Source organism: Ovis canadensis, chromosome 20 (genome assembly GCF_042477335.2).
Source record: "Ovis canadensis isolate MfBH-ARS-UI-01 breed Bighorn chromosome 20, ARS-UI_OviCan_v2, whole genome shotgun sequence".
Taxonomy (NCBI): Eukaryota; Metazoa; Chordata; class Mammalia; order Artiodactyla; family Bovidae; genus Ovis; species Ovis canadensis.
Genome location: NC_091264.1, coordinates 63997888 through 64017986, shown reverse-complemented (window position 1 = coordinate 64017986; position 20099 = coordinate 63997888). Strand labels below are relative to the sequence as shown.

General features: G+C 52.3%; 2 long non-coding RNA genes across 2 annotated transcripts; one reads left to right on the top strand and one right to left on the bottom strand.

Annotated features, from left to right (window-relative positions):
• Positions 1-4760: 4760 nt before the first annotated feature.
• LOC138425266 (uncharacterized) lies at positions 4761-10232 on the top strand. Its single transcript, XR_011251141.1, has 3 exons — positions 4761-4912; positions 6203-6556; positions 8348-10232. It is a non-coding gene; the product is annotated as an uncharacterized lncRNA (long non-coding RNA).
• Positions 8981-19598, bottom strand: LOC138425264 (uncharacterized). Its single transcript, XR_011251139.1, has 5 exons — positions 19248-19598; positions 18311-18488; positions 17958-18106; positions 14671-14751; positions 8981-9621 (listed from the first exon to the last, which is right to left on the bottom strand). It is a non-coding gene; the product is annotated as an uncharacterized lncRNA (long non-coding RNA).
• Positions 19599-20099: the final 501 nt, after the last annotated feature.

The window sequence follows — 20099 nt, the reverse complement described above, 5'->3', positions numbered from 1 at the left end:
TAATAAATACGTGTGAATGACTCTCCAACCAGTTACTGCCCCTGGAGGACAACAGGCATACTCCGTTCACCTTTCCAGCTCTCGCACCATTCAAGCACACGGTAGCTGCCCCATAAATACGTTTGTTTAACAAATACTTCTTACCCATATTTCCATACCCAGATCCTAACATTCCATCAGGAGTCAAAATATTAACAACTTGGATAAATGAACTTGCACGTGAACAGAGGACTGGCCCGGGGGAGGGGCTGGTCCAGTTTAAGGTGGGTTTGCAGCAGACAGCAGGTGGTCAGCCCAAAGGCCTCGCTCCCTGTCTGCTCTCCAGCTCGTGAGGAGGGCAGAGGAGCCACCGCCCTCCTGTTGGGCCTGGATCAGGCTCCTCCTGAAGCTGGGGCTCTAGCCCTTGTGTGCTCCAGGCCTGTAGGGCACAGCCCCTCGGGCTGAACAGGGCTCCGTCCAGGCTCAGCGATTCCAGCACTCTGGACAGCTCCATTTCCCTCCAGGTGTTGGGGTGGAGTTTGGGATCAGGACCCTGTCCCGTGTGTGCAGAGGACTCGGGGGCCTGCAGACAAGCTGACTCACAAGGATCTTTGAAGAGCGCTGCCCACCGTGGCTGGTGGTCTCATCTCTCCCACGCCTGGACTGTCGAGAGACACAGGGTCTCCAACCAGAGGCCCCAACCTGAGCCTGGGAGGCTGCAGAGACCGAGGTTTAGGGCACAAGCTCACAGGCTGGGGAAGGATGCAGGCGCGGGTGGGTGGGCTGAGGGCGGCGGCTTCCCGTGGACGATGCAGCCCTCCAGCGGGGCTGTCCTGTGGCCCAGGAGCCCAGGTGGTCATCACTCGGTCAGGCTCAGGCCATCAGTGAGTCCTGGGCCGTTCCCACGCGCAGCCCATGCTCAGCACTGACCCAGCCTGCCGGCCACTGTCGCTGGGGGGAGGGGGTGTCTCCTGTGGCTTTTGTTGGTCTAAGAAAGTGCATGTCCCTTCACTTTTGAAGGATAATTTCACTGGATTCTAAGTTGAAGAGATCCCATGCACAGCACTGACCCAGCCTGCCAGCCATTGTGGCTGGGGGGAGGGGGTGTCTCCTTTGGCTTTTGTTGGTCTGAGAAAGTGTATGTCCCTTCACTTTTGAAGGATAATTTCACTGGATTCTAAGTTGAAGAGATTTTTCAGTTTTGCTTGCATGATTTGTGAGACATCAGGTGAAATTTTATCCCTGTCCCTGTAGGGGTAAGGTGTTTGTTTCCTCTGCTTTCTTCAAGCGTTTCTTTGTCCTTAATTTTCTGCAGTTAGAATACAACATGTTTTGGTGTAGGATTTTTTTTAGTTTTTTTTGGTATTTGCCTGCATAGCGCTCTCTGAGCTTCCTAGATCTGTGGTTTGATGTTTATCATTAATTGGGGGAAATCCTCAGCCATTATTACTTCAAATATCTCTTCTGCTCCTTTCTCTTTCCCTTCTGGTTGAGCTGTGATTTGCATGTCACACCTTCTGTAGTTGTCTCACAGTTACGTTAGTTTTGATTCCAGGCATTCCTTTTGATTCTTTCTTAGTTTCCATCTCTGCTTATATTACCCACCTGTTCTCAAAAGTGGGCTTCCCTCATAGCTCAGACAGTAAAGAATCTGCCTGCAATGCAGGAGACTTAGGTTCGATCCCTGGGTTGGGAAGATCCCCTGGAGAAGGGAAAGGCTACCCACTCCAGTATTCTGGCCTGTATAGTCCATGGGGTGCAAAGAGTCGGACATGACTGAGCGAGTTCTCTCAGGTCATCCACTTTCTCCATTAGGGCCCTCAGCGTGTAATCACAGTTCTTTTAATTCCTGAGCCAGTCATGCTGCAGTTTCCGCCATATCTGAGTCTGGTTCTGGTGCTTGCTCTTGTCTTTTCAAGCTGTGTTTTTTCCCTTTATAGAACACTTTGCAACTTTTTGTTGAAAGATGGGACACTGTGTCCTGGGTATGAGTAAATATGCTTCTAGTGTGAGGCTTGTTTGTACGGCTGGAAGTCAAGCTGCGTTTGCTCTCCGCTGTAGCAGGAAGTGTGGGGGGCTGAAATTCCCTGTGTGGTTGTTTTCCTGTCCGTCATCCTCTCTGGGTTCTCCTAGAGTTTTCCTCTTAGATAAGGCTCTCAGTTCTTCCCACCGTCGTCTGTGCTTGACGTGGTGCCCTTCGATGTGGTGGTGAAACGCCTGTTAGACCTTTCAGTGGGGCTGTGCCCGGGTCTGTGAGTTGCTCCACCCCACCCCCGTCCCACTCAGGTGAGACTGGAGGGCCAGGAGGGACTGCAGAGGGGTACTTTCCCTCCCTTAGGACTGTGCTGCTGCTGCTGCTAAGTCACTCAGTCGTGTCCGACTCTGTGTGACCCCAGAGACGGCAGCCCACGAGGCTCCCCCGTCCCTGGGATTCTCCAGGCAAGAACAGTGGAGTGGGTTGCCATTTCCTTCTCCAATGCATGAAAGTGAAAAGTGAAAGTGAAGTCGCTTAGTTGTGTCCGACCCTCAGCGACCCCATGGACTGCAGCCCACCAGGCTCCTCCGTCCATGGGATTCTCCAGGCGAGAGTACTGGAGTGGGGTGCATCGCCTTCTCAGGACTGTGAGGCTTTGCTTACTTCCAGGGAGGCGAGGCTCTGGTCAAAGTTTCCTTGAGGCAGGGCTTTTGTGAAGAACAGAACTCTCTGGGCATATTCCCAAAGGCTACTTCTTCCTTCTCCGGAAAGCAGGCGAGTTTTCCCTTGATATGCATCCTGAACACCTGTGGGGCTCCTGTGTGTAGGCTCACGGAAGTGTGGGCTCTTCAGGTGAGACTGGTGTGTGTGTGTGTGCCCAGTCGTGTGAGACTCTGGGACCCCATGGAGTGTAGCCCGACAGGCTCCTCTGTCCGTGGGATTCTCCAGGCAGGAATACCGAAGTGGGCTGCCATTTCCTCTTCTGGGGATCTTCCCGACCCAGGGATCAGACCTACGTCTCAGCACTGGCAGGTGGATTCTTTACCACTGAGCCACCTGGGAAGCCCAGGTGAGACCAAGTGCTCACTTAGTCAGTCGTGTCCGACTCTTTGCGACCCCTCTTTGCGTGGATTGTAGCCCGCCAGGCTCCTCTGTCCATGGGGTTCTCCAGGCAACAATACTGTAGGGGGTTGCCATTCCCTTTTCCAGGGATCCTCCCGACCCAGGGATTGAACACATCTCCCCCTGCAAGGCAAGCAGAGTCTTTGCCACTAGCGCCACCTGGGGGCCAAGAAGTGAACATACCTTCTAGGACATGGGATTATTATTTTTAAAAAATACTAAAAAATGAAATAGTTCAGGGAGTTGAAGCTGGATTTTTTTTTTTAAAGAGAAACTGTGAGCTCAGGGCAGAATCAAGACTGGGAACCAGGCCAGTGAAATTCACTCCTGTGCCCTTTTCCCTGGGTGTGTCTCACTGTAGGTCCAGACCCAGGATGCCACCTGGGGTTTTGGTCACTGGGGCTTAAACCATGGGGTCAAGAGTGGGGAAGATGATTCCAATAGTGAAGAGGGTGGACCAGATCTAAAGTTTTCCTCCAGTTCAGTAACCACCCATCTGTCTGCCTGCCATGTACGCAGAGCCTGGCTATGAATACAATGTTTAGAGAAAAGAGAGAACCCCTGTCCTAGTGGGGCACAGAGGCTGGAAACCACTCACCATCAGTATCAAGTAGAGCAAGGTACAGGTGGGCACGGGCACAGGTGGGCACAGGCACAGGTGGGCACAGGTGAGCACAGGTGGGCACAGGTACAGGTGGGCACAGGCACAGGTGGGCACAGGCACAGGTGGGCACAGGAAGACGTGAGCATAGGGCCCTGTCTGGGATGGGAGGGGTGGGGAAGAGTGGTTGAGGGCCAGCTGCGAGAGGAGATGGCATCAGAGTGGAGAAGCGGGAAGGTGCCCAATCAGGACAGCAGCCCGGGCCACCTCCGTGATAGCAGCCGAGTGGTCAATCTCAGGACGACTGCCGCCTCTGCCCACGGGCCCGCCCGCCGCGGAAGCCCCACAAGAAGCAGCACGCCCGAGCCCTCCTGGCACACATGCGCCCTACCCGCCCGTGACTCCCGAGCTGCATCTCCCCGTCTGGACCTGCCTCAGTCCAGGCTGCTGCTGTCCACACAAGCCACACTTCTGGGTCCAAGGACCGGACTGCTCCGTCTCAAGCCCCAGCGCCAACCCGTCACCAACTCTGCTCTTTCAAAAGCTCCAGAACCAGAGGACAGTGGCGGGAACACCCCTCAGGCAACAGAGGGTGCCCCTGTGCCAAGCGGCAGCTGCTGGCTATGATGCCCTACAGATCAGTTTCGGGGTAACACCTCAAGGGCATTCTCTTCCTTTTCCTGTGCTAAAAGGAAGCCAGGAATCAGGCAACTGGAACGCCCAAGGGCGGGTGGGTTCAGCAAGCTCTCCTTTAAGGTCTTACAGTCTATGTAGCCCTATTCTTCCCATACGATTGGCCTGGGTTGTTATTCTTTAGTAAAACATACAGAGGTTTGGCCAAAACAGAAAGTTGGAATCCAGCTATAGCAATAACCAGCTAGCTCGAGAAAAACCTGACGGTTGGTGCTGAGTTTTGGGTCTGGGAAAACCCGGAACATTATGAAGTCTATCTGGACCTTGGTGGGGCTCTGGTTCTGATATCAGATGCCCTAAATGTGGAATCTGGCTTGGGGCAAACTGCAATTTTTCTTGGACGTTATGTCCCTTTAAGGCTAAAAGCCCTAGTGACTGGAGGCAGTCTTCCTGTCCGGAGGCTTGAGAAGGAGAGCAGAGAGGCAACTTCATCCACATGTTGCAAAACGGCAGAACCACTGGGGAACCTGGTACTGAACAGGTCAGCCTCTAGGATTTGCCAGAAACAGGAAAGCAGCGAATCCTGCAGCATTACTGTGCAGGTGAGTTGTTCTCCTTCCCAAGGAGAGGCAAAAAGGTACTTGCTAGGGACTTCCCTGGTGGTCCAGTGGCTAAGACTCCGCGCTCCCAATGCAGGGGTCCTGGGTTCAATCCCTGGTCAGGGAACTAGGTCCCACAGGCCACAGCTAAGAGTTTGCAGGCTGCAACTAAAGAACCCCAATGCAGCAGTGACGATCAAAGGTCCCGTGTGCTGCGACTTGGATCTGGTGCAGTGAGCTAGATCAATAAATATTCAACAAACAAACAACTAATGCAGGCTTTGGGAAAGTCCTAGGAATGGCCTGATGACGTCACTGGGTGATTGACCAAGTCCCATCATGTAAGTTAATGGCCAGGTCTCCCGCCTCTAATCCTAGAGACCCTTCGGGATCTTGCCAGTTCGTGGCAGACTGAATGCGGGGCCTGGCCTCACTGACAAGCACGGGCACTGGCTGGCAGAAGCCTGAGAGATCGGGTGGATGGGTTTGCATGACTATAAGATTCCCCAGCAGATGTGTGAGTGCCGTCTGTGGTACTTTAGGAAGGTCTTCAGCTATGGCTCACAGCTGAGCTTTAAGTCCATGGAGCATAAAAAAGGTGTTAGCCTCTGGGTCTTCAGAAGCTTAAGTGTAAAAGGGCCAGTTTAGAGGAAAAGGGAATGGGCAGAATTTCAGAGAAAAAGGGAAGCTGGACAAGAGAATGAGTGTGAGGGTGTAGAGGAGGGCTGGGGGCAGGGACAGAGAGGAGGGGGACGGTGCTGGGGGCTGAGCTGAGACAAACAAGCCAGGAAGAGCCTTAGGCGTCAGGAGCCGCTTTATCTTATTGTCTGTTTGCCTCAGTGAATCTTAACATCTCATTTCGCAGAGGGGCAGTTTTAGGCTCCTGACAACATTTGGAAGCCTCAAAATACCAATAGAAATAGGTGTTCCATTCAGTTCTGGAAATTTTAGCGGAATCGTTGTCCAGTTGAGTTTTAAGAAGATAAGTTCGGGCTGGGGTAGGCCCCTAGGTCTGGGGCCACCACGGAGATGGCACTGGGCGGCCAGGGGCTGGGTCCCTGCTCCTGCTGTTCTAAACTGCCTCTGGTCAGGTGAGTCCATTTAGTTAGAAACGTGCATGAGGAAGGACAATGGTTCAAGACATAATATGAGACAGGTATTAGGAGGCTTTTAGTAGGAGGGCGCTATTGATACGCGACCTCCCTTCTTCCCGAGCAGCCTGTCGGACACCTTCCTACCTGGGGGGCTTATCTTTCGGTGTCATTTCTTTTTGCCTTTTTATACTGTTCACAGGCTTCTCGTGGCAGGAACACTGGAGTGGCTTGCCCTTCTCTCCTCCAGCCAACTCACTGGCAAAGACCCTGACGCTCGGAAAGATTGAGGGCAGAAGGAAAAGAGGGCAGCAAAGGATGAGGCGGTTGGATGGCGTCATCAACTGAATGGACATGAACTTGGGCAAACTCCGGGAGGCAGTGATGGACAGGGGAGCCTGGTGGGACAGAGTCCATGGGGTTGCAAAGAGTCGGACACAACTTATCGACTGAACAACAACAACCATGAAACAGGAGGGAGGGGCACCCTCAGAATACTCATATGACGAGGGTCCAGCTCCTCAGAGGTGAGCTTTGGTTTGTTTGGCAGAGAGCGGTAAGTGACCAATTTTATTTTATTTTTGTTCGCCGCTTGGCTTGCAGGATCTCAGTTCCCCAGTGAGGGGTTGAACTTGGGCTCTTGGAAGAGAAAGTGCCGACTCCTAACCATCAGACCACCAGGGAACTCCCGAGAGTCATTTTCAAACAGGCTAAACAGCTCAAACAGTCCACAGGCCTAAGACCAGGAGTTCTAAGGGGGCAGTCTGGTCCCAGAGGAACCGGAGGGGAAGGCGTGTTCCAAAGTCATGGTCCGAAGGCAAACAGTGCCAGCTGGATGGGCTTGATCTCAAATCAGACCAAAGTGCCAAATGAGTCCTTGCACACAGAGCAAGACCTTGACCAGAAAGGATAAAGCTGTAGCAAACGTCCTGACTAAATCCTGGAGAGCTTTAAATCTCGAAGGAGATGGGGCTCAGGAGAAAGACGCACCTTCAAAATCTAGGGTCCTCGAGGAAAGCAGTGAGTGACGATGAGCTCAGGGTGGGAACTGCACCTATCCGCTCAGCGGCTGGGGGTCTTCTCTGGACCCCGGACGGGCCGCCCAAAGGTTGACCAAAAGTGGAAAGACTGCCAGGTATTTCCCAGCAAAGACGAGTCTACTCAGCATCAGCAGAAAATTGCAACTGCAGGTTTCAAGCCTGGCGGCCACGCGCAAGGCCATGCCCGCGGGGAAAGCAGCTTCTGTGGAGGGAAGAGGAAGGTGGGCGGGCTTAGTGCACAGAGCCCCAGCCTCTCATTGGCTGGTCCTCACCAGACTGTCGGCGCAGTCCGCGTGTCCGCCTGGCCTTGCAGGGTTGAGAGCTCCCGCTGCTGGTCGCCCGACTGTTTAACTGAGGTTTCGGTTCGTGGATAACCCATATATCGTGTTCATCCACGCGTCAGCTGGTGGCCGTCAGGGTTGCTTCCACCGCGGGGCTACTATGAACGGTCCTTCTTGGACATTCCTGTGCCGGGGTCTGTGTGGACACAGGTTCCCTTCTCTTGGGTGTCCTGTCATCTCTCAGGAAGACTAGTGAATAAGCTCATACATTTGCAGTTTTTCCTCCATTAGGTTTTATCCTCGAAATCTACTCTTCAACCTAACACCAGAGTCTTTTAATTTACTAAAAAAAAAATTTTTTTTGGCCATGCTGCAAGGTATGTGGGATTTACTTCCCCAACTAGGGGTTGAACCCAGGCCCTGGAATTGGGAGTGAGGAGTCTTAACCCCTGGACCACTAGGGAAGTTCTAGAGTCTTTCAAAAACGTACATCTTTCAAGTGTGTAAATCAGATCATGCTGAGCCTGTATTTAAAACCTTTACATAACTTTTTGCCGCACTGGGGGAAAAAAAAAAAAAGACAGCAAAAACCTCAATGGGGCCTACCACAACCTCACCGCTCAGGGTGGGCCTGGGTGGTTGCACCCTGGAGTTGTTTCCCCAACTCGATTTTAGGTAAATTGAGGCTCCGGGCCCTCAGCATGTGCATTTGCCAACAGTGCTTCTTTCCTGTCCCCTGAGCCTCTGCTCCGGAGCTCAGACAGGAGCTGCCAGGCCGCCGCCTCCTCTGGGGTCCTGCCTGAAAGCTCCAGCTGCAGGAGCCCAGCCTGCTACAAGCTGAAAGGGGCCTCAGGGAGAGTCCTATTCGGTGATTCCCTGGGAGCGGGCTCTGCTGGGCATGCAGGGCATGGAGCTGAGTGGACAAGGCTCCATAGGATGTGCTTTTGTTAGGGGAAGCAACTGATTGAAACCATCCACCCTGGCCAGGCACCATAGTAACCATTTGCATGAATCGTTTTATGACAGGAGGTCCTGGTAAGGAACGCGGAACTAATAAGCCACCACCAATTGGAAGAGTTTGGGAAAGGTCAAAAGGAGATACGACGTGTCCGACCATCTCCCAGAATCCTCTCTGGCATCCATTTGGCTGAACAAGGCATGCACCACCAGGAAGGACTCCGAGTCAGAATGACTGGCTAAAGATAGCCCAGAAACTAATCCCATCACCATAAAACCCGAGATTGCGAGCCATGTGGCAGAGCTGTTCTCCTGGGTTCCCTTCCCCTCCTGTTCTCTGCCCGGATGCCCTTTCCCAAGCAAATCTCTTGCTTTGTCAGCACATGTGTCTCCTCGGACAATTCATTTCCGAGTGTTAGAAAAGAGCCCAGTTTCAGGCCCTGGAAGGGGTCCCCCTTCCTGCAACATTTTTGTTTTGTGAAAGTTCAGTTCAGTCGTTCAGTCGTGTCTGACTCTTTGCGACCCCATGAATCATAGCACACCAGGCCTCCCTGTCCATCACCAACTCCCAGAGTTCACTCAGACTCATGTCCATCGAGTTGGTGATGCCATCCAGCCATCTCATCCTCTGTCGTCCCCTTCTCCTCCTGCCCCCAATCCCTCCTAGCATCAGGGGCTTTTCCAATGAGTCAGTTCTTCGAATCAGGTGGCCAAAGTTTATTGGAGTTTCAGTTTCAGCATCAGTCCTTCCAATGAATATTCAAGACTGATCTCCTTTAGGATGGACTAGTTGGATCTCCTTGCAGCCCAAAGGACTCTCAAGAGTCTTCTCCAATACCACAGTTCAAAAGCATCAATTCTTTGGCACTCAGCTTCCTTCACAGTCCAACTCTCACATCCATACATGACCACTGGAAAAACCATAGCCTTGACTAGATGGACCTTTGTTGGCAAAGTAATGTCGCTGCTTTTCAATATACTATCTAGGTTGGTCATAACTTTCCTTCCAAGGAGCAAGCATCTTCCAACTTCATGGCTGCAATCACCACCTGCAGTGATTTTGGAGCCCAAAAAAAGAAAGTCCGACACTATTTCCACTGTTTCCCCATCTATTTGCCATGAAGTGATGGGACCAGATGCCATGATCTTAGTTTTCTGAATGTTGAGCTTTAAGCCAACTTTTTCACTCTCCTCTTTCACTTTCATCATGAGGCTTTTAAATTCCTCTTCACTTTCTGCCATAAGGGTGGTGTCATCTGAATATCTGAGGTTATTGATATTTCTCCCAGAAATCTTGATTCCAGCTTGTACTTCTTCCAGCCCAGTGTTTCTCATGATGTACTCTGCATGGAAGTTAAATAAGCAGGGTGACAATATATAGCACTCTATCAGATCTAGTCCCTTAAATCTATTTGCTCACTTCCACTGTATAATCATAAGGGATCTGAAAGTATCTCCTGCCATATCAATCAACAAGAAATGCCAGAGCCATTAGGGATTTCTGGCCTCCAGCTGTGAATGAGGGCCCCCAAACTGCGATCCAGCAGCTGCTGCTGCTCCCACCCCCACTGTCAGGAGATTGCTGTGGAGCACGAAGGCGCAGGAGGCCACATCTGCCCGTCCTTAAGGTGGACAGGAAGCAGGATTTGGCCCCAGGTAGCTGAGGTGCATAAGGTTCTGTGAGCCCAGAGGCTTGCATCATCCCATACACAGGACACTAAATTCCTTAATTTGATACCTGATCACTGATGTTCAGACTGCCTGCTCCTTTTGTTGCAAACTTGTATACCCCCCGACTCCCCCTCCTGCCTCCTTGGAGCAGTTTTCTCAGAGATATTGAGATGCCCTCTCTTGGGCTTGGAGTCCTAAACAGTCCCACCAACTAACTCTCTCCTTTTGGGTTGTGACTATATTTTTTTAGTCAACCAGTTTGAATAAAACCATTGAAAGAAAACCGGAATTTTAGGACAAACTGATTGAATCCAACCCTTTTCATGGGCAGAAGGGGAAACAGAGGCCAAGGCAACTCAGGCCCTCGCTGCTCCCAGCGGGAGCCAGGAAGCTGCTCCTACCCTTGTGGGGGCCCCGTGCACCCCAGCCTCCCAGGACGGACGCCTGGGGCCAGGCTGGGCAGTCAGCCCAGTGAGGAACTCTGAGGCCGGAGAAAGAAAGATAATTCTAGGTCGTGTCCGACTCTTGCCACCCCCATGGACTGTGGCCCGCCAGGCTCCTCTGTCCATGGGATTCTCCAGGCAAGAATACTGGAGTGGGTTGCCATTCCCTTCTCCCAGGAATCTTCCCGACCCAGGAATCAAACCCAAGTCTCCAGCATTGCAGGCAGATTCTTTACCAACTGAGCCACCCAGAAAGCCCACGGGAAGCCCCAAGAGGCAGGAGACGGAGCAGTTAAAAGACAATGGACAAACGCTCTAGAGACAGTCCGGCGCAAGCGTCCCCTCCGAGGCGGTAACAGACGATGCTGCCCCGCGGGGCCCTGGGGGCAGAGGGACCGGCGACGACGCTCTCGCTGAGGCCTGGCCCGCAGGCGCGGGCAGGAAGTGCCGCCCCGGAGCGGCAGCGTGCAGCGACCACGTGAGCAGGCTCTCAGGGAAGCTGGGGGCGGGGTCCCAGGAATGAAGTCGATGGAGAAGGAACAGAGGGGAGCCGCGGGACGGAGCGCCCAGAGGGGCTCTGCGGCCCAGCCTGGGAGCAGCAGGGCTGCCGGATCGGCTGCCACTTTTCAAGCCAATTAAGGAGCTGTGCTGCCGCCAGGAGGGAGCCTGTCTGTCTCTGCTGAGTCCGGGCTCAGACCGGAACCTCTGGGGACAGAACTGAAGGCTCTAATCCATGCCCTGAGAGTTAAAAATAAAAAGTAGCAGGCTGCTACAACTGCGGTTTCGGACTAGCGCGGGGTGTGGGTGTGGGGGAGCCGCGCTGTTTCCACGGCAGCACGCTCTTCTTTCCCTTTGCGTTGCCTCCTGCACGAGGCCCCCTGTCCCGAAGTTATCCATCGGCCCACCCGACTGCCAGAAGTAAGTGACACTGGGCGTGACGTTGCTGCTTTCCAAAACAGAGAAGCCCAGATCCCTCTGGCTGAGAGCCCTGGTTCCCTTCTTAAGCCTGAAACGGTCTTTTGACAGTTAAGTCTTAAGTCTGTAGGATAAAGCAGAGAACTGAGCCACGCCACCCCTGCTGGTGCTTCTGCCATCCAGAGACCAAACCGTGGCCTGCTAGCTGTTGACTTTCCGTCCAGTTTGTTTGGCATCATGAAGATGTTTGCTCAGAAAACAGAGCCCACTTTCCTTGGAGCCTGAGATCGGACAGGAGGTCAGGAAGGAGAGGAAATCTGAGCATTCCGTGCCAGCCTTCTCTCCTCCCGCAACTTGAAAGCCAGGGATACTTTGTCCGCTTTTCTATACAAACTGGGTAGCGGCCAGTCTGTCACTGGACAGAGTTTATGAAAACACACATCTCAATTCAATGTAGTCCATATAAACATGGGTCCCCAGGTGGCCTGGCGTGGCGTCCCCTTCCAAGAAGTAAGAGCCTAACATTAAAGTACTTAAAACTCAACATCCAGAAAACTAAGATCCTGGCATCCGGTCCCATCACCTTGCGGCAAGAGATGGAGAAAAAGCGGAAACTGGCAGATGTTATTTTCTTGGCCTCCAAAATCAATGCGGACGGTGGCTGCAGCCACCGAAGTAAAAGACGCTTACTCCTCGGAAGAAAAGGTGCAACAAAGCTGGACAGAATATTAAAAAGCAGAGACGTCATTTTGCTGACAAGGGTCCGTCTCGTCAAGGCTGTGGTTTTTCCAGTAGTCATATATGGATGTGAGTGTTGGACCATAAAGAAGGCTGAGCACCGAAGAATTGATGCTTTTGAGCTGCGGTATTGAAGAAGACTCTTGAGAGTCCCTTGGATAGCAAGGAGATCCAACCAGTCAATCCTAAAGGAAAATAACCCTGAATATTCACTGGAAGCACTGATGCTTAAGCTCCAATACTGTGGCCACCTGATGTGAACAGCCAGCTCATTGGAAAAGACCCTGATGCTGGGAAAGATTGAAGGCAGGAGGAGAAGGGGGTGACAGAAGACGAGATGGTTGGATGGCATCACTGACTCAGTGGACATGAGTGTGAGCAAACTCTGGGAGATACTGAGGGCCAGAGAAGCGTAGAATGCTGCGGTCCATGGGGCTGCAGAGTCAGACACGACTGGGTGACTGAACACCACCACCGTAAAAGTAGGATTGAAAGCAGTCCAAACTGGGGGGAAAATTTAAAGGGGATTTTTGTTTTCTTAAAACCCAGGAAGACATCTAAGAGAAGCTGTATTTCTTCATCTCTCTTGCCCTGCAGCCCCCACAGCCTGTATCACAGCCTGCAGAGTGGCGGTCCCGGTGGCACTCAGTCAGTGAACCCCACGCTCTGACACAGGCGTGCACTGGTCTGCTTCAGCAACCGTCATCCCCCAGTGATTTCAGCAGTGAGGTCTAACCTCGGCTCAAGGAACCGGTTGTCTACCTGCCTCTAGTGTCCATCATAGGATACGCAGATAAATTGTGGCATAAACACACATTGGAATATTATGCAGCCTTTAAAAGGAAGGATATTCTGACATGGCTACAGCGTGGATGAACGTTGAAGATGTTATGCTGAGTGAAATAAGCCCATCATAGCATGACTCCACTTATATGAAGCACCTAGATTCATCGGATTCACGGACGCAGAAAGTAGAATGGTTGTTGTCAGGGGCTGGGGAGCGGGCGGAAAGAGGAGTGACTGTTTCATGAATGAAGAGTTTCCGTTTGGGAAGATGGAAGGAGTCCAGCTGGTGACGGTGCCCAACACTGTGGGTGTTCTTGATGCCACTGAACTGCAGGCTTTAAAGAGGCTAAGATGGCAAGTTCATTCATAGAAGTATTCTTTTACCATCAATTTTTTAAAGAAAAAAATTTGGACATGTATAAGATATCCAGTATTTTGGGGCTTCCCTGGTAGCTCAGCTGGTAAAGAATCTGCCTGTAATGCGGGAGACCTGGGTTTGATCCCTGCGTTGGGAAGATTCCCTGGGGAAGGGAGAGGCAACCCACTCCAGTATTCTGGCCTGGGGAATTCCATGGACTGTATAGCCCACGGGGTCACAAAGAGTTGGACATGACTGAGTGCCTTTCACTTTCAAATGTTGTAAGCCATTGCTCTCTCAATACAATTTTTTTAAACAACAACAAAGTAATAAAATTATAAAGGAAGAAATTGGTGGCTGAAAACCAGACTTTATGACCATTTCTCATACCTGTCAAGTTTGGTCGATTTCAGCTCCTATCACAGCAGCGTTCCCTACCGCCCCAGCACTTGCCCCCAGCACTGCCCCCAGGCAGGCAGGCTCCGAGAACTGGCTACAGGCAGCCTGCAGGAGCCAGGGGCCAGGAGAGGCAAGAAAGGACCCTGCCCTCCATGAACAGGGCTCTGTGCTCTGATCAGCAGACCCAGAGAAAGCGAAAGCGAAGCTCACTCAGTCATGTCTGACTCTTTGCGACCCCATGGACCATACAGTCCATGGAATTCTGCAGGCCAGAATACGAGAGTGGGTAGCCTTTCCCTTTTCCAGGGGATCTTCCCAACCCAGAGATTGAACCCAGGTCTCCCTCATTGCAGGCAGATTCTTTACCAGCTGAGCCATAGGGAAGCCCGCAGACCCAGAGACGGTCAGCATTTTTGCAAACTTCACCACCCTTGTTACATACCCTGCCTCTTCCAGCAGAAACAACTTCCGGAAAATTTAAAGAGCTGGTGCCTGGGAGTGCCTTCGTGGTCCAGTGGCTAAGACTCAATGCAAGGAGCCAGGGTTTGATCCCTGGTTAGGGAAATAGGTTATACTTTACCTACCTGATGCGAATAGCTGACTTGTTGGAAAAGACCCTGATAACTGGGAAAGAGTGAAGGCAGGAGAAAAAGAGGGTGACAGAGGATGAGATGGTTGGATGGCATCACCAACTCAGTGGACACGAACTTGGGCAAACTCCAGGAGATGGTGAAAGACGGGAAGCCTGGTGTGTTGCAGTCCATGGGGTCTCGAAGAGTCAGACAAAACTTGGCGACTGCACAACTATAACCAAAGATTAACAACTGAAGAGCCTGCATGCAGCTACTGAAGATCCCAGCTGCCCCAGTGAAGATGGGAGATCTTGAGTGTAGCAGCTACTACCCGGTGCAGCCAAATACATTTTTTAAAAATCTTAAGAAAAAGAACTGGTGCTTGTTTTTAGATTCTGGTTTTTTCCCTCCTTTAAGTTTTTCTTTTTCCCCTTTTGAGAGTCAGACATTAAAAGAGTAAAACATTCAAAAGAAACCATATATATATAAAGCAATCAGAAAGTCACATACCTTGGCAAGGGTGCAGGCTCAGAAGAGGCCTGAGTAGACCTTAAGTTTACCCCTCTGGTTGACTTCCAGCACAGAGATGCCCTACAGGGATAATTAAAAAGATTTCTTTGAACCGTTGTTAAAAATTGAAGTACAGTTGATTTACAATGCTGTATTAGTTTCAGTTGTATGGCAAAATGACTCAGATCTATCTATTCTTTTTCAGACTCTTTTCCGTTATAGATTATTTTTGTTGAATGTAGTTCCCTGAGCTATTGTTCGTCTGTTTTATACCCAGTGACCCCCACATGTGACATCAGACACGGGCTGTTTGGGAAATTCGGATTTACGGAGAAATGCAGATCTCCCAAACCTGGCCGTCTGTCATCAGCCGCTACCGAAAGTCCCGTCTGCTGCACCGCTGGTCCCGTCAGAGAAGCCTGGCAGTGCTGGGGAGCTGTTGGTCCCACAGCAGATGCAGGCATTTCAAATCATCATTTTTCCTTCAAAGTTCAGATTTGAGGATTGGCAGCGCATTCTTCCAGTTGCTTCCCTTGAAGTCGGAGATTTGCTTCAGTAATTTTAAAGAAAATGTCTATTCCGCACCCGAATGTGAATGTCCGTGGTTTATTCATCATTCCTTTAAGTAGAAATGATGTTTCATGGAAAAAAAAAAAAAAAAAAAGCTTCTGGCTCAGCTCACAACAATCTCCTGGGTGCCCTTCCCCAGAGCAGTCATCGAACGTCAGGAGTAGAAGGGATTTCTGTGTGTGGCCCATTTTGTCACATAGGATATTAAGGTCAGGAACTCAGTGTTGAGACTTAATAGTATAATTTTTAATGGTTTATCCAGGATATTCTTAAATGACGTGGGCATGGTTTTACTCACCACTGCTCCTGTGCAGTGCAGATGTCTGCAAAGTGGAAAAGGCAAGTGATGTCTTAATTTCGCTCTGAAGATAGTTTTGACATAATATCCCAGGGCCGAACGCTCAGTGACCCTGCTGTCCAGCCCGCGGTAACTGAGAGCCTGGCATGTGCTTTAACCCAAAGGGGCAGCTCCAGCCTCCCCGTTTACCCTCTGTCCCAACCTTGGCAGCAAAGAGGTCGGTGGGGGAGACCCAGGAGCGCTGCCTGACACCCTCCTTGTCTCTGTTCAGAGGTTTCGGGGGACTCGCTCCCCTATGTCAGGCTCCTGCCTGACGCCCTCCTTGTCTCCATTCAGAGGTTTTGGGGGACTCGCGCCCCTACGTCAGGCTCCTGCCTGACGCCCTCCTTGTCTCTGTTCAGAGGTTTCGGGGGACTCGCTCCCCTGTCAGGTTCCTGCCTGATGCCCTCCTTGTCTCTGTTTAGAGGTTCAGGAGGACTTGCGCCCCCACATCAGGCTCCAATGCAGTCATGACTCCTTTCCGAAAACTAGTCATTTACTTACTTGGCTGCACGGGGTCTTAGCTGCAGCACGAGGGATCTAGTTCCCTGACCCGGGGTCAAGCAGGGGATCCCTGCACTGGAGCGTGGAGTCTCAGCCGCTGGGCCACCAGGGAAGCCCCACGACTCCTCTACTGTCGTTCCAGGTCTGCCTCAGAGTTCATGCCCCTGAAGAGTCTGACCAGGCTCTCTGCTTGGAGAGTGGACGAGGCTGGAGTCCAGGGAGAAGCCTGGAGCCACATTTCTCTTGGCCCCGAGGGGTCACCACTGGAAATAGGTCCTGCATGAATGGCCTCGGATGCTGCCAGCTCTCTGCCCAGACCCACAGCTCGCAACCCTCTGTGGGGATGCTGTCTAAGGACCCCGCCTTTAGTTTACACCCTACACTCAGCCCTGTTCCCCCAGCCCAGCCCCGGGGCCAGGTAGAGCTGGCCTGGGCAAGGTCCTGCCCCCAGCCTGGCCTCCCTCTGGTCTCGCCGTTTTCTGTTTCTGGGCCTTGCCGGGGCTCTGAGTAGCCCAGCTTCCAGGAATCCCTGGGCGGGGGACTCATGGGCACCCTGGGTCCAAGTTGTGGCCTCCACTGGGGACCCTGAGCTGTCTGCCTCCAGCAGTTACCTCTTCTTCTCTCTGTCTCAGTCCATTACTATTATCATTCTTTTCTTAAAAATATATATATATTTATTGATTGATTGTGCTGGGTCTCCTATGCTCAGTTCAGTTCAGTCGCTCAGTCGTGTCCGACTCTTTGCGACCCCATGGACTGCAGTATGCCAGGCCTCCCTGTCCATTGCCAACTCCTGGAGTTTACTCAAACTCATGTCCATTGAATCAGTGACGCCATCCGATCATCTCATCCTCTGTTGTCCCCTTCTCCTCCTGTCCTCAGTCTTTCCCAGCATCAGGGTCTTTTCCAGTGAGTCAGTGCTTCTCAGCAGATGACCACAGCGTTGGAGTCTCAGCTTCAGCATCAGTCCTTCCAGTGAATACTCAGGACTGATTTCCACCCCACAGTTCAAAAGCATCGGTGCTTCTATGCTGCAGGGCCTTTCTCTCATTGTGGCCAGAGGTGGTTACTCTCTAGTTGCCGTGTGCAGGCTTCTCATTCCGGCGGCTTCTCTTGCTGTGGAGCACGGGCTCTAGGGCTAGGGGGCTGCAGTTGTTGTGGCCCCAGAGCACGGGCTCAGTAGTTGGGGCACACGAGCTTAGTTGCTCCACGGCACATGGGATCTTCCCAGACCAGGAATCACACCCGTGTCTCTTCCATCAGCAGGCGAATTCCTTACTGCCTGAGCGACCCGGGAAGCCGCCAGGGAGGTCCTGTGATTACTCTCGTTTGATCGTGTTATACTTAGATTTACAGTTCCGTGTCTCCGCACTATTTGAGTGTATCAAATTGCTTCAATATCTGCTGTCTGTTTTCCTTTTTTTCTACTTTAATTTCTTTTAGGTTTATTCACGGTAAAAATTCCTGCTCCCACCTTGTTTTCCTTGACTTTCCATTAACTGTTTTTCACTGGGAGAGTAACAACAGCCCGTGACGGAGGTAGGACCCGACGAGAGGGGAGGGCTTCCCTTGTGGCTCAGTTGGTAAAGAATCTGCCTGTAGTGCAGGAGACCCGGGTTCAATCCCTGGGTCGGGAAGATCCCCTGGAGAAGGAAATGGCAACACACTCTGATATGAAGGTTTAAAATTTGTATGAACTAATATGTTCATGCTTGGCTATGGGAATGTCACAGGAATGAATTGACTTTCACATATTTAGCATCTCAGTAGAAGTCTACATTGATCACAGTGTAAGCAGACGCTCTAAGCCTCATTCCTCCCTTTGAAAAAGATCCTAGTCCCCATCTTCCGCTTTGCTCCGGGCGTGGGCACCTACCTCCCAACCCCAGGCCTTTGGTCTTCCTCTGTTGACAAGCAGGTGTTTGCCCTGTGGTGCTGTTGTCTCTTAGCCCACACGTGGGGCAGGTCCACACCGGACTCCGGGACGTCAGAGTCCAGAGGGAGCAGAGGAAAGGTAAACAGCTTCTGCAGCAGAAACATGAGGCCAGGCCACGTGGCTGGAGGCCCGCGCCTGGGCTCAGAAACTCAGGCCAGCCCGTGCCTCCCAGCCCCTCACCCCACACGGCCCGGTCCGCCGTTGACTGTCCTGACTCCACAGGGCAGCGAGCATCGATCCCCGAGGAATGCAAACTTGGGAGTACAACAGTCTGCTCCGGGAGGAAGACGCACCTCAAACCGCCCGTGGGTGTCTCCCCAGGTCACCGGCAGGATGTTGTGTGGGCTCCGTTCTCTGGTGCTGCCACCCTTTCCAGGCCTGTGCCCGGGGCCGATGTATGACGTCTACACTGCCTGTCTCCAGAGTTTGGGCCCCACATTATACAATCTCATTGGAAACGGGATGTTGGGACTGAGAGAAAGTGGGGGATGGGAGGGAGAGGCGAGAACTAAACTCAGTCAACTTGTCTAAGGAGCCTCTCCTATGTGCTGCTGCTGCTGCTAAGTCGCTTCAGTCGTGCCCAACTCTGCGTGACCCCACAGATGGCAGCCCACCAGGCTCCCCCATCCCTGGGATTCTCCAGGCAAGAGTACTATGTGCAGAGCTTTGTGTTTCCTATCGTTTAGTCACTCTGCTGGTGCTAAGTCGCTTCAGTCGTGTCCGACTCTGTGCGACCCCATAGATGGCAGCCCACCAGGCTCCTCCGTCCCTGGGATTCTCCAGGCAAGAACACTGGAGTGGGTTGCCATTTCCTTCTCCAATGCATGAAAGTAAAAAGTGAAAGTGAAGTCCTTCAGTCGTGTCTGACTCTTAGCTATCCCATGGACTGCAGCCCACCAGGCTCCTCCACCCATGGGATTTTCCAGGCAAGAGTACTGGAGTGGGGTGCCATTGCATTCGGGATTTCCCAGGCAAGAATGTTGGAGTGGATTGCCATTTCCTTCTCCAGGGGATCTTCCTGGCCCAGGGATTGAACTTGCGTCTCCTGCACTGGCAGGTAGATTCTTTGCCACTGAGCCACCAGGGAAGCCCATACTTCCCACAGGCATCATTACAGGGACGCTGCACACTTTATCCACGTGTGTGTTGTTTCTCTCCCATCCTGACGCTAGAATGTGAGCTCCCAGGAGGCAGAGACTTGCATTTTGTTGCATGCTGTGTTCCCGGTACCTAGAGTGTCTGGCACGGAGCAGGCAGGCGATGAACGCACGGTGAATGAATGAAGGGACACACTGTGTAACAGAAGCAGCTGCTGTGCACCGAGGCCGGGGGCATCCTGCACGGTGTGCCGCAGGGCCCGCCTCTTCAAGTGGGTGGGCACATGGCACACTTTACAGGTGAGACCACAGCCCAGAGAGGCCACAGGACCTGCAGAGAAGGCGGCACTGAAATTCAAACTCTGCGATCTTGTCTCCTCAGTCTTCAGTTCAGACCACGCCTCCGATTCTACACCCAGGAAAGTAAGAAAGACCAATTAGACCCCGTCCCTGCTCTGCAAGCAGAGATGTGCTAACTGGAGATAAAACTTGGAAACAAGTCAGAACGATGTGGCTGAAACGTTCCTCCCAGCGGCCCTCCTGTTAACCCCACTCCCCTCCCTCACGGGGGGTCCCTGGCCTTCCTAATGGGGTTGGAGCCGCCTTCTTCCATATCTACTTCCTGGACTTTCTGGTTAACCCTGGCCTCCCATATACCAGAGCATCCCACGTTCCCACCAAAGAGTGGGAGAGGAAGCTGGACCAGCCCACAGGTCCTGACAGCCAGGCCTCCTTCAGCTCCGCCTTCCTCCAGTCCCGCCCTGGGAGGGGGTGGGGTGCTAGTGGGGGTGGGAGGTGGTCCTGGGTGGTGGTGGTGGGGGGAAAGGGCTGATGAAGCAGGAGCCCAGGAGGGTCTCCACAGCCTCAAAGTCTCTGAGAAGTCTATCTGATCTTTAAGACAGTTGGCAGATTTTATATTTCACTCCCTCACACGTCAGCGTTTAGTGGTGGTGGTGGTGAAGTCGCTAAGTCATGTCCAACTCTT